The sequence below is a fragment of the Lynx rufus genome, unplaced genomic scaffold (assembly GCF_022079265.1).
Source record: "Lynx rufus isolate CCGP_SWC_20201006 ecotype Redwood Valley unplaced genomic scaffold, mLynRuf1.p SCAF_7, whole genome shotgun sequence".
In the NCBI taxonomy this organism is placed as follows: domain Eukaryota; kingdom Metazoa; phylum Chordata; class Mammalia; order Carnivora; family Felidae; genus Lynx; species Lynx rufus.
In genome coordinates, this window is record NW_025814889.1 from 94,589,996 (window position 1) to 94,604,449 (window position 14,454).

At 41.1% G+C, this 14,454-nt stretch overlaps 1 protein-coding gene across 1 annotated transcript in view; it reads left to right on the forward strand.

The window, feature by feature from the left end:
* Positions 1-14,454, forward strand: part of MYRFL (myelin regulatory factor like) — a 131,778-nt gene that overhangs the window by 37,862 nt on the left and 79,462 nt on the right. The window lies entirely within an intron of this gene.

Below are 14,454 nucleotides of genomic sequence, written 5' to 3' on the forward strand. Positions count from 1 at the left end.
AATTTGTTAAGGCTTGCTTCATGACCCAAGATAGAGTCTATCTTGGTAAATTTTCCATGTGCACTTGAAAAGAATGTGCATTCTGCTATTGTTGGGTAAGATCTTCTATAAATGCTAATTAGGTTAAGTTGGTTGACATTGTTGTTCAGGTTATCTCTATCCTTGCTGATTTTTTACTGCTTTCATCTATTAGTGTGAGAGGAATATTAAGCCTTCAAGAATGATTGTGGATTTAGAATTCATACTTCTTTCCCCAACATTTATAAAATTTTGACCTACTGTCTTCTGACCTCCATGGTTTCTGATGAGAAATAGACAGTTATTTGAATCATTTTTCCTTTGCATATGTCATTTTTCTCTGACTGTGAGATATTTTATCTTTGGTTTTCAGCAGTTTTATTATGATGTGGCTGGGTAGGGCCATAGTTTTCTTTGAGATTATATTGTTTGGGATTATATTGTTTCTGAATTTGTAAATTTATAGCACATTTGTATGTGCTGAATTTGTAAATTTTCAGGACATCCAGGAAGTTTTCAGCTATTATTTCTTCATATTTGTTTTTCTGTAATAATGTCTTTCTTACATGTTTTTAGGACTCCAGTGATACAAATGTTAGACCTTTGATACTGTATGGGTTCCTTGAGTCTCAGTTGACTTATTTTTTCAATTTCTTTTCTTTCTGTTGTTCAAATTAGATAATTTCTATTGATTCACTGTCTTTAAGTTCACTGACCCTCCTCTGTTATTTTCATTTTGTTATTAACCCTATCTTGGCATACCTGAAAATGCCCTCCCTCTTCTCCCCTGTGAAAAGAATGAAACCAGACCAGAATCTCAGTAATGAGAAAACCTATTTGTGGATATCTCTGGTACCTGGCTCTTGCTGCTGTTTGCCAACAAGAACATCCTTGCCAAATGACCATGGAAAAAAGGCAGCTCAACATTTTGCAAGCTAGTTAAACACACACACACACACACACACACACACACAGCTAGTGGGTTGCCAAATGTGTGAGCCCACACTCTGAGCCAGCTCTTCTGCTGTAGGCATTGCGTGGGTTGAACCTAGACACTAATTACCCTTGTGCCTGCCCTTACATTCCCCCTCACTCCATCCAAACCACTGATGTGAGTCCCTGTAGGAAGACTGGGCAGGATGTATCCTTTCCATCTCTGGCCTGGAAACAATCTGCCAGAAATTGTCTAGTCTCTCTTCTATGTAACTGCTCCTTAAGAGAAAGTACAGCTAATTTTACCAGGGTTCTAATCATCTGGATCACTTTTATAACTAGCAGAAAGAATTTTGGCTGTTTGGTGGGGAGAAGTGAACAAAAGTCTTATTCAAAGAATGGTCTTCTTATCTGGGAAGTCTGAAATCTGCCATATGATCTTAGTCTCCATGATAATAATGGTCCTTCCTGTAGAACCAGAGTTATCTCCTCATGGGCTATCACTATTGGTTTGCCTAACCAGATTCATTCTCTACCTTTAGGGGTGGTTGGGTGTAAGAGAGGTAGAGGAGGGAATTAATATTGTTGAGCGCTTACCAAGCAATGGGCAATGTGCTTTGTGTTTTACATATTCATTTATTTAATTACACATTTGATTTTTATTTTACACATTTCATTCTCTGAACATATTTGCCAAATAGAAACAATAATATCTACATTTTATAAATATGGAGGTGGAACGAGAGTAAGTCCACAGGTCAATAAGTGGCAAAGCTGGGATTAAAATATACCTGGCTCTCCAACACATGCCCTTTCTTCTATATGCAGCTTTTACATTAATTAGGTGATATTTAGGAGGATGTGAATCTCAGGGAAACACATTCAATGCATCTAAAATTATCTGACAAAAGATGTGACTCAGGATGGATCTGAGCCATAGTTTGCAAAGATTGTCAGAGTTCATGCCCATTAAAGAAAAGTCCTATGATCAGATAACCTGTCATTGCTTGATAAAAACTGCTCAGCTGCATTAAATGAGGCTGCAATAAAAGTCAGAGAGAGAACAAGTGGAAACAGTTCCAGTCCATGACCATGGGGCTGTTCAGGTGGTTCAATGATGATTACATCTGTGCAGCCTATTCAAATATTCCAAGTGTTGAGTATTTCTAAATACCCGGCTCTTTTTTGCAGGTTATTGCATTTCTCATAACAGCCCTGAGATGTAGATTTTCTTTTTTTTTTTTTTTTTTTTTTTAACTGTGGTATATTTTTATTTTTTTTTTATTTTTTTATTTTTTTTTTTTATGAAGTTTATTGACAAATTGGTTTCCATACAACACCCAGTGCTCATCCCAAAAGGTGCCCTCCTCACTACCCATCACCCACCCGCCCCTCCCTCCCACCCCCCATCAACCCTCAGTTTGTTCTCAGTTTTTAACAGTCTCTTATGCTTTGGCTCTCTCCCACTCTAACGTCTTTTTTTTTTTCTCCCTTCCCCTCCCCCATGGGTTCCTGTTGAGTTTCTCAGGATCCACATAAGAGTGAAACCATATGGTATCTGTCTTTCTCTGTATGGCTTATTTCACTTAGCATCACACTCTCCAGTTCCATCCACGTTGCTACAAAAGGCCATATTTCATTTTTTCTCATTGCCACGTAGTATTCCATTGTGTATATAAACCACAATTTCTTTATCCATTCATCAGTTGATGGACATTTAGGCTCTTTCCATAATTTGGCTATTGTTGAGAGTGCTGCTATGAACATTGGGGTACAAGTGCCCCTATGCATCAGTACTCCTGTATCCCTTGGGTAGATTCCTAGCAGTGCTATTGCTGGGTCATAGGGTAGGTCTATTTTTAATTTTCTGAGGAACCTCCACACTGTTTTCCAGAGCGGCTGCACCAATTTGCATTCCCACCAACAGTGCAAGAGGGTTCCCGTTTCTCCACATCCTCTCCAGCATCTATAGTCTCCTGATTTGTTCATTTTGGCCACTCTGACTGGCGTGAGGTGATACCTGAGTGTGGTTTTGATTTGTATTTCCCTGATAAGGAGCGACGCTGAACATCTTTTCATGTGCCTGTTGGCCATCTGGATGTCTTCTTTAGAGAAGTGTCTATTCATGTTTTCTGCCCATTTCTTCACTGGGTTATTTGTTTTTCGGGTGTGGAGTTTGGTGAGCTCTTTATAGATTTTAGATACTAGCCCTTTGTCCGATATGTCATTTGCAAATATCTTTTCCCATTCCGTTGGTTGTCTTTTAGTTTTGTTGGTTGTTTCCTTTGCTGTGCAGAAGCTTTTTATCTTCATAAGGTCCCAGTAATTCACTTTTGCTTTTAATTCCCTTGCCTTTGGGGATGTGTCGAGTAAGAGATTGCTACGGCTGAGGTCAGAGAGGTCTTTTCCTGCTTTCTCCTCTAAGGTTCTGATGGTTTCCTGTCTCACATTTAGGTCCTTTATCCATTTTGAGTTTATTTTTGTAAATGGTGTGAGAAAGTGGTCTAGTTTCAACCTTCTGCATGTTGCTGTCCAGTTCTCCCAGCACCATTTGTTAAAGAGGCTGTCTTTTTTCCATTGGATGTTCTTTCCTGCTTTGTCAAAGATGAGTTGGCCATATGTTTGTGGGTCTAGTTCTGGGGTTTCTATTCTATTCCATTGGTCTGTGTGTCTGTTTTTGTGCCAATACCATGCTGTCTTGATGATGACAGCTTTGTAGTAGAGGCTGAAGTCTGGGATTGTGATGCCTCCTGCTTTGGTCTTCTTCTTCAAAATTCCTTTGGCTATTCGGGGCCTTTTGTGGTTCCATATGAATTTTAGGATTGCTTGTTCTAGTTTCGAGAAGAATGCTGGTGCAATTTTGATTGGGATTGCATTGAATGTGTAGATAGCTTTGGGTAGTATTGACATTTTGACAATATTTATTTTTCCAATCCATGAGCAGGGAATGTCTTTCCATTTCTTTAAATCTTCTTCAATTACCTTCATAAGCTTTCTATAGTTTTCAGCATACAGATCCTTTACATCTTTGGTTAGATTTATTCCTAGGTATTTTATGCTTTTTGGTGCAATTGTGAATGGGATCAGTTTCTTTATTTGTCTTTCTGTTGCTTCATTGTTAGTGTATAAGAATGCAACTGATTTCTGTACATTGATTTTGTATCCTGCAACTTTGCTGAATTCATGTATCAGTTCTAGCAGACTTTTGGTGGAGTCTATCGGATTTTCCATGTATAATATCATGTCATCTGCAAAAAGCGAAAGCTTGACTTCATCTTTGCCAATTTTGATGCCTTTGATTTCCTTTTGTTGTCTGATTGCTGATGCTAGAACTTCCAGCACTATGTTAAATAACAACGGTGAGAGTGGGCATCCCTGTCGTGTTCCTGATCTCAGGGAAAAAGCTCTCAGTTTTTCCCCGTTGAGGATGATGTTAGCTGTGGGCTTTTCATAAATGGCTTTTATGATCTTTAAGTATGTTCCTTCTATCCCGACTTTCTCAAGGGTTTTTATTAAGAAAGGGTGCTGGATTTTATCAAAGGCCTTTTCTGCATCGATTGACAGGATCATATGGTTCTTCTCTTTTTTTTTGTTAATGTGATGTATCACGTTGATTGATTTGCGAATGTTGAACCAGCCCTGCATCCCAGGAATGAATCCCACTTGATCATGGTGAATAATTCTTTTTATATGCTGTTGAATTCGATTTGCTAGTATCTTATTGAGAATTTTGGCATCCATATTCATCAGGGATATTGGCCTGTAGTTCTCTTTTTTTACTGGGTCTCTGTCTGGTTTAGGAATCAAAGTAATACTGGCTTCATAGAATGAGTCTGGAAGTTTTCCTTCCCTTTCTATTTCTTGGAATAGCTTGAGAAGGATAGGTATTATCTCTGCTTTAAACGTCTGGTAGAACTCCCCTGGGAAGCCATCTGGTCCTGGACTCTTATTTGTTGGGAGATTTTTGATAACCGATTCAATTTCTTCGCTGGTTATGGGTCTGTTCAAGCTTTCTATTTCCTCCTGATTGAGTTTTGGAAGAGTGTGGGTGTTCAGGAATTTGTCCATTTCTTCCAGGTTGTCCAATTTGTTGGCATATAATTTTTCATAGTATTCCCTGATAATTGTTTGTATCTCTGAGGGATTGGTTGTAATAATTCCATTTTCATTCATGATTTTATCTATTTGGGTCATCTCCCTTTTCTTTTTGAGAAGCCTGGCTAGAGGTTTGTCAATTTTGTTTATTTTTTCAAAAAACCAACTCTTGGTTTCGTTGATCTGCTCTACAGTTTTTTTAGATTCTATATTGTTTATTTCTGCTCTGATCTTTATTATTTCTCTTCTTCTGCTGGGTTTAGGCTGCCTTTGCTGTTCTGCTTCTATTTCCTTTAGGTGTGCTGTTAGATTTTGTATTTGGGATTTTTCTTGTTTCTTGAGATAGGCCTGGATTGCGATGTATTTTCCTCTCAGGACTGCCTTCGCTGCGTCCCAAAGCGTTTGGATTGTTGTATTTTCATTTTCGTTTGTTTCCATATATTTTTTGATTTCTTCTCTAATTGCCTGGTTGACCCACTCATTCGTGAGTAGGGTGTTCTTTAACCTCCATGCTTTTGGAGGTTTTCCAGACTTTTTCCTGTGGTTGACTTCAAGCTTCATAGCATTGTGGTCTGAAAGTATGCATGGTATAATTTCAATTCTTGTAAACTTATGAAGGGCTGATTTGTGACCCAGTATATGATCTATCTTGGAGAATGTTCCATGTGCACTCGAGAAGAAAGTATATTCTGTTGCTTTGGGATGCAGAGTTCTAAATATATCTGTCAAGTCCATCTGATCCAGTGTCTCATTCAGGGCCCTTGTTTCTTTATTGACCGTGTGTCTAGATGATCTATCCATTTCTGTAAGTGGGGTGTTAAAGTCCCCAGCAATTACCACATTCTTATCAATAAGGTTGCTTATGTTTATGAGTAATTGTTTTATATATTTGGGGGCTCCGGTATTCGGCGCATAGACATTTATAATTGTTAGCTCTTCCTGATGGATAGACCCTGTAACTATTATATAATGTCCTTCTTCATCTCTTGTTACAGCCTTTAATTTATTTATTTATTTTTTTTTTTTTTTTTTTTAATTTTTTTTTCAACGTTTTTATTTATTTTTGGGACAGAGAGAGACAGAGCATGAACGGGGGGGGGGGGCAGAGAGAGAGGGAGACACAGAATCGGAAACAGGCTCCAGGCTCCGAGCCATCAGCCCAGAGCCTGACGCGGGGCTCGAACTCACGGACCGCGAGATCGTGACCTGGCTGAAGTCGGACGCTTAACCGACTGTGCCACCCAGGCGCCCCTACAGCCTTTAATTTAAAGTCTAGTTTGTCTGATATAAGTATGGCTACTCCAGCTTTCTTCTGGCTTCCAGTAGCATGATAAATAGTTCTCCATCCCCTCACTCTCAATCTAAAGGTGTCCTCAGGTCTAAAATGAGTCTCTTGTAGACAGCAAATAGATGGGTCTTGTTTTTTTATCCATTCTGATACCCTATGTCTTTTGGTTGGCGCATTTAATCCATTTACATTCAGTGTTATTATAGAAAGATACGGGTTTAGAGTCATTGTGATGTCTGTATGTTTTATGCTTGTAGTGATGTCTCTGGTACTTTGTCTCACAGGGTCCCCCTTAGGATCTCTTGTAGGGCTGGTTTAGTGGTGACAAATTCCTTCAGCTTTTGTTTGTTTGGGAAGACCTTTATCTCTCCTTCTATTCTAAATGACAGACTTGCTGGATAAAGGATTCTTGGCTGCATATTTTTGCTGTCTAGCACCCTGAAAATCTCGTGCCAATTCTTTCTGGCCTGCCAAGTTTCAAAAGAGAGATCAGTCACGAGTCTTATAGGTCTCCCTTTATATGTGAGGGCACGTTTACCCCTTGCTGCTTTCAGAATTTTCTCTTTATCCTTGTATTTTGCCAGTTTCACTATGATATGTCGTGCAGAAGATCGATTCAAGTTACGTCTGAAGGGAGTTCTCTGTGCCTCTTGGATTTCAATGCCTTTTTCCTTCCCCAGTTCAGGGAAGTTCTCAGCTATGATTTCTTCAAGTACCCCTTCAGCACCTTTCCCTCTCTCTTCCTCCTCTGGGATACCAATTATGCGTAAATTATTTCTTTTTAGTGTATCACTTAGTTCTCTAATTTTCCCCTCATACTCCTGGATTTTTTTATCTCTCTTTTTCTCAGCTTCCTCTTTTTCCATAACTTTATCTTCTAGTTCACCTATTCTCTCCTCTGCCTCTTCCATCCGAGCTGTGGTGGTTTGCATTTTGTTTTCCATTTCCTTTAAAGCGTTTTTCAGCTCCTCGTGCCTGTTCATTAGTCCCCTGATGTCTGTAGCAAGAGATTCTCTGCTGTCCTGTATGCTGTTTTCCAGCCCAGCGATTAATTTTATGACTATTATTCTAAATTCACTTTCTGTTATATTATTTAAATCCTTTTTGATCAGCTCATTAGCTGTTGTTATTTCCTGGAGATTCTTCTGGGGGGAATTCTTCCGCTTGGTCATTTTGGATAGTCCCTGGTGTGGTGAGGGCCTGCAGGGCACTTCCCCTGTGCTGTGGTGTATAACTGGAGTTGGTGGGCGGGGCCGCAGTCCGACCTGATGTCTGCCCCCAGCCCACCGCTGGGGCCACAGTCAGACTGGTGTGTGCCTTCTCTTCCCCTCTCCTAGGGGCGGGATTCACTGTGGGGTGGCGTGGCCCGTCTGGGCTACTTGCACACTGCCAGGCTTGTGATGCTGGGGATCTGGCGTATTAGCTGGGGTGGGAAGGCAAGGTGCACGGCGGCAGGGGGGGCAGGCTTAGCTCGCTTCTCCTTAGGTGATCCACTTCAGGAGGGGCCCTGTGCAGCCGGAGGGAGTCAGATCGCTGCCGGAGGTTTGGCTCCGCAGAAGCACAGAGTTGGGTGTTCGCGCGGAGCGAGCAAGTTCCCTGGCAGGAACCGGTTCCCTTTGGGATTTTGGCTGGGGGATGGGCGGGGGAGATGGCGCTGGCGAGCGCCTTTGTTCCCCGCCAAACTGAGCTCTGTCGTCCGGGGGCTCCGCAGCTCACCCTCCCTTTGTCCTCCAGCCTTCCCGCTTTCTGAGCAGAGCTGTTAACTTATGACCTCCCAGACGCTAAGTCGCGCTTGCTGTCGGAACACAGTCCGTCAGGCCCCTCCGCTTTTGCAAGCCGGACTCGGGGGCTCTGCTTGGCCGGCGAGCCGCCCCTCCGCCCCGGCTCCCTCCCGCCAGTCCGTGGAGCGCGCACCGCCTCGCCGCCCTTCCTACCCTCTTCCGTGGGCCTCTCGTCTGCACTTGGGTCCGGTGACTCTGTTCTGCTAATCCTCTGGCGGTTTTCTGGGTTATTTAGGCAGGTGTAGGTGGAATCTAAGTGATCAGCAGGACGCGCGGTGAGCCCAGCGTCCTCCTACGCCGCCATCTTCCTCCATTCGTCCGAGATGTAGATTTTCTTGCCTGGGCTCACAGCTAATAAGTAGCAGATCTGGGATTGAAACCTGAGTTTCTACCAATCCTGAGTTACTTCTTCTCTATTATATTGCCTATGAATTGTGCCTTAAAAAAATGTCAGTGACAACTCTTTTCCTAAGCAATCTGAGACTACTGGGCTGCAAAATTGATGAGAGCCAGTTTAAATCTCATAGGGAGATTTTCATGTCTCAGTCATATTAAAAAATGGAATTGGAATTATTGGCCCTGTAAAACAGGTACCCCTAAATGCTGTATGGAAAACTGGTTCCATGAGATGTTGTGGGAAAAAAATAAAAGTTCATGGGCACTTGTGTGGCTCAGTCGGTTAAGTGTCCAACTTCAGCTCAGGTCATGATCTCGTGGTTCGTGAGTTCAAGCCCTGCATCAGGCTCTGTGCTGACAGCTCGGTGCCTGGAGCCTGCTTCAGATTCTGTATCTCCCTCTTTCTCTGCCCCTCCCCCCGCTCATGCCCTGTCTCACTCTCTCTGTCAAAATAAATAGACATTAAAATTTTTTTTAAAAAATAAAAGTTCCATGATGAGCAAATGAACTTATGACTCACTGGCTTAAAAAAATATTAAATGAACTTCACTGCAGGACTTTTCAGAGCTTTTGATATGCTAATGTGCAACTGAAGAAGGGAAATGGTACGCAAATAAATTTTCTCAAGTTTATTTGGCCATGAACCCCTTTTGGGAGGCATGCACTCATACATGAGCACTGGGATATGCTGCTCAGGACTATCTCATCTTTCTGTGTAAATCTAATTGGTATGTTGAGCTGGAACAGTCCTGTCAGCACATGGAAATTTCTAAATATTGCCCTTAACCCTTTGTTTCCTTGTGTGGCAGAGTCCAGGGCAGCTGTCTGCCCAGGAGGAGCAGGCTGAAGTCCTCTGATTTCCCTAGGTTAGCCAGCCAGTTACCTACTAGGTACACAGGTAAGCTGTGGTGGACATACTGGGAAATGTCTAGGTGTGGAGAGCTGCTTGAAGGGAGGGTGGGTAGAGCTTTAAGAGATAGCATAAACCCTGGAGGATGCAGGAAAAAAGGACAAGAAGTGTGTGTGTGTGTGTGTGTGTGTGTGTGTGTGTGTGTGAGTGTGTGTGTGTGTGTGTGAAAGGAAGACTCCAGAAAAGGGACTAGTGAATCTGGAACCAGGCTTTATTTCTTTCAAAATGCCCAGAGGTTCCCCTGCTTCTTTTCTTTTCTCTAAGTGTGGGTCAGGGAGCAGCAGCACCTGTATCACCTGTGAGCCAGAAATGTAGCATCTCAGACCTTACCCTGGAAAAGCTGAATCAAAATTTGCATTTTTCATGAGATCCCCATGGGATTCACATGCACATTATAATTTGAGAAGCCCTGCTTTAGGTCACATAAACATGCCTCCTTCCCCATCCCCCCCTATGTTCCAATCCAAATGATTTAGCATGGTTTGAGTATGTGTGCTCTGTGGGGGTCATATCGTATCAGGCTTTAAGCTGGCCTTGGGGTCCTGATTGTGGAGTAAGAGAGAACTAGCTGAGGGCACTGAGGTAACACCTATTCACAGGTTTGAATGGGTGACTTCACAGGAGGGGGACCTTAAAGGCACATTAAGTCTGTGAGGAATCAACTGCAATCAATATTTCATTCTAATGATGGAGCTTATTCTGGGTTTTACTTAGGACTTGGCTCATTGGGGTTGGACGGCAAAATGAGCTAGGAGTCAATGACCAGCTGCGTGCTTTCGTTCTGCCGCCAGTGGAGTGGGGCTGATAAGCTCTTTACTGTGGTGTTGTGAAAGGGGTGAGGTAACGTGTAGTTCTGTGAGAAGAGCTTGTCAAAGGCTGTGTGACCAGCTTGGCTTCTGGGTTCAAACTGATGCAGTAGGAGAAGGCTAAACAGAATCCTGTGCTGAAACGTTACTGGCAGTGTCTCCATTCTAAAGATATTTGTGGGAAGTGAAATCACCTATAGTAATTAATTTGATTAGGAGAGTCTGTATTTATTTAATTTATTTTAATTTTTTTTAATGTTCATTTATTTTTGAGAGAGAGAGAGAGAGAGAGAGACAGAGTGCAAGCAGGGCAGGGGCAGAGAGAGAGAGACAGAATCCAAAGCAGGCTCCAGGTTCTGAGCTGTCAGCACAGAGCCTGATGCAGGGGCTCAATCTCACGAACCACAAGATCATGACCTGAGCCGAAGTCAGATGCTTAACCGACTGACCCACCCAGGCACCCCAGGATAGTCTGTATTTAAATCACTGTGTTCGTTAGAGCATTAACTCTGGTGGGAGACCATTTGACTCCAGCTTGACTACTTGCCAGATGAATAACCTTGGGCAAATTATTTAACTGCATCAAGTCTTAGTTTCTTTGCCTGTGTAATAGGGGCATAGCTTTTCCTGTGATGGTCCAGAGCTTCGATAAGATAACACATGCAAAGGGGGAGCTCAGTGCTTGGACCAGAACAGGTTCTCCATAAAAGTTTATTTCTAAAGCAGCAGAGGAGTGGTGGTAAGAGGCTCAGGGTCCTTGCAGTTTGCCAATAAAGGGCTGAAGGGGTGGGGTGACATCATACTTCCTTTGCCTTGTCAAGAAATTATTTTCTTGGGCTACCTTATCTACTGACAACATTTCTGCCAAGACTCTTGCTCATCCCAACTTCCAGGTAGTGGGTACAAGCTCTAACCAAGCTCGATCAAGTATTTATTGTGTGCCTATGACACGTTCACTACCGGGGCACTATGCAGCACACACACACACACACTCACACATATATACACACAGTATTAAGACATATTCTTAACGCAGATATCCATGTGGGAGGGTAAATCACATACTTAAAACATTGGAGAAAGCATTTTCAATAGCAGTTATTTCTCTAGTTGTTTGATGGGGTACAACAGTGAACCAAACAGATGAAATCGCTGCTAATGGTTTACCAAGGGCAGTGTGTTGGGAAGCAGTCTTCCCTGGCAGGACACCCAGGAATTTTTCTCTGAGTTGGTGGTGCATGGTGATGATAAAAAGCACACTGGCTTTTTGTAGGTTTAAGTATTGTTTTTAAGTTCCCAACAGACAATGCATTTCCTTATTTATTATATATATATAATAAATATATATTATATATATATATAATATTTATATATATATATATATAAAACCTAGGTTATATATAACCATATATATATATAACATATTTATGGTCATATGTTGTATAAAAAAGCAGTCATTCATATTTGTTAAGTACCAACTCTGTACCAAGCACTGTGCTGAGTTGAGATCACTGTGCAATAGAGTTTAAGAGAAGGCGCAGTTGGTGTGTGAAGGCACTAGGGGAGTCATCAAAGAAAACTGGGGATTGGATTGTGAGTAATCCCAGCTGGGCATTCACATGAAGCCCATGTCTCAATACTGTATTTCCCACGCAGTGCCTGGTATAGTCATGAGCACATAGTAGCCACTCAATAAAAACTTGGTCAAGCCTGGTTACAATCTGAGAGAAATATTGGCTGCTTTGGGCACAGTATGCAGTTGTCATGGATATACATATAATCTCACCAGCTGGAAAGAAGAGTCTATTTTGCACTCCCTCCTTCAGTTTGCATAGCATTCAACCCCCAGGAGACCATATTTATCCATATATCCTCCCAAACACAGAAACAAATTATATATCTGAGAAGAGGAGATTTAGAAGGCAAATTATTCATTTTTTATTAGTAGCTAAGAATCTCTTGATTATTACAACTATCTCCTACAGAAGGTGGAGACAAAGATGGCCACTGAAGAAGTGATCCATGATTCTGTTCCTTTCCAAGTCCACTTCATGGAAATCACTTTAGCATAATAGGCAAATTCAGAACACAAAGGCCAGAACAGTCTAATATGCATGACTGGGTGTAAAGAGGAGATTAACAGCTCATTAACAGTCCCAAACAAAAGTATTTTTCTTAAAGTTAACTATTGCCTTTGTTTTAACAATTTGCTCAGTTTCAGAGGTAGCTGTCATTAATTCTTCCTTCAGATTCTCTTAAAAGGACTGTAAAATTTTTCTCAATACTATAAAATGCATCAAGCATGGAATGCAATGAAATAAAGGAGTAGCTGTGGTAAGTTTTGGAAGGGAGAGTAAACTGTAAGGAAAGCATTAAAAAATGTCAATGTTTTCATCTTGAAACCATCACCATATGTTGCTGCCACTCAACACAGGGACCTTTGATTCTCCATGCCTGTATTCCTACATAAAATATTCCATGCCATATTTCTCGAGTGAATTGATAATTTACTTCCGATTTTTAATTTTTATTAACGTTATTGAATTCGGTGGTGCCACTAATGTAGAGGTAACAACTGCCTAGAATCTTGAATGTGGAATTGTGAAATCACAGAGCCAATCAAAAAATTTAATTTATAAATCTATAGAAGTGATACATGTGCAGAATTTAAGAAGTCAAATAGAACTGTGGGTATATGGCTTATAATGAAAATCAGCAATCCTCTGCCCTAGTTTTCACCATGTTTCTGAGTCTGGCTCTCCTAGAGGCAGATACTTTCCAACTCTTTTAGAGATTTCTACCACTTTATATCGGAATGGTGTTTTATATTGCTATTCTTGCTTTATGTGTTTTAGAACTTAATATCATCTTCAGGGAGGATTTAACTTTCTTATACCACATCTGACATCCACTTCTAGCACCAGCCTCCCAATATCATAAAGTTGTATAAAATTTTTGGTTAGGTCAGTAGCCAGGACTTACATTATTATCACTATGTGTTCACATATTATTTATTACAATTATATTTTCTTTCTTGAACTTATTGTTTTTCTCAAACCTAGTCTTGTTTTCATGATTTTCTTGACTTTGAATATAACTATCATTAATTCTTCCCACAAATTCTCTGAAGAGAATTGCCAAATTCCTCTCAGTATTAAAACATATCAATTCCTTTTCTCCCTAAAGAAATTTCTCAGATGATCTTTGTCATTACTGACTTTTTTGTTCTATCAATTTGTACTACCTATTTCTATCAATTGATAAGAGAGGGATGTTAAAATCTCTATGACTGTACAATTATTTATTTCTCCTTTTATTTCTGCAAATTCTGCGTCATGTATTTTGAAGCTATTAAAGAAACAATCATGATTGCTATGGCTTCTTTTTAAAAAAAATGTTAATGTTTATTTATTTTTGAGAGAGGCAGAGACAAAGCATGAGTGGGAGAGGGGCAGAGAGACAGGGAGACTCAGGCTCCTGTGTCCAAAACATGCTCCAGGCTCTGAGCTTGTCAGCACAGAGCCCGACGCGGGGCTTGAACTCATGAACTGTGAGATCATGACCTGATCCAAAGTCAGACCCACTTAACTGACTGAGCCACCCAGGTGCCCCAGCTATGCCTTCTTTTTTTTTTTTTTTTTAAATTTTTTTTTCAACGTTTATTTATTTTTGGGACAGAGAGAGACAGAGCATGAACGGGGGAGGGGCAGAGAGAGAGGGAGACACAGAATCGGAAACAGGCTCCAGGCTCTGAGCCATCAGCCCAGAGCCTGACGCGGGGCTCGAACTCACGGACCACGAGATCGTGACCTGGCTGAAGTCGGACGCTTAACCGACTGCGCCACCCAGGCGCCCCCCCCAGCTATGCCTTCTTAATGAAAGAACTATTATTGTGGAATGAGCCTCTTTATTTTTAGTAGTGCTCTTTATTATGAAGTCTATTTTACCTATTATCCATGAAGTCACTTCTGCCTTCTCATACACTTTTTTCTCCATTAATTTTCAACTTACCTGAGTGTTTATATTTAAAGTGTTTCTTGCAGGCAACATAAAGTTGGGTCTTGCTTTTTAAAGACCCATTCTTACAGTCTCTACCTTTTATTGGAGTCGTTAATCCATTAACATTTAATGCAATTATTGATGATGTATTTAATTTTGCAATTTTATTATTTGTCTTCTTTTTATCCATTTCTTATTTCTTTGTAACTACTTTCCTACTGTATTAGA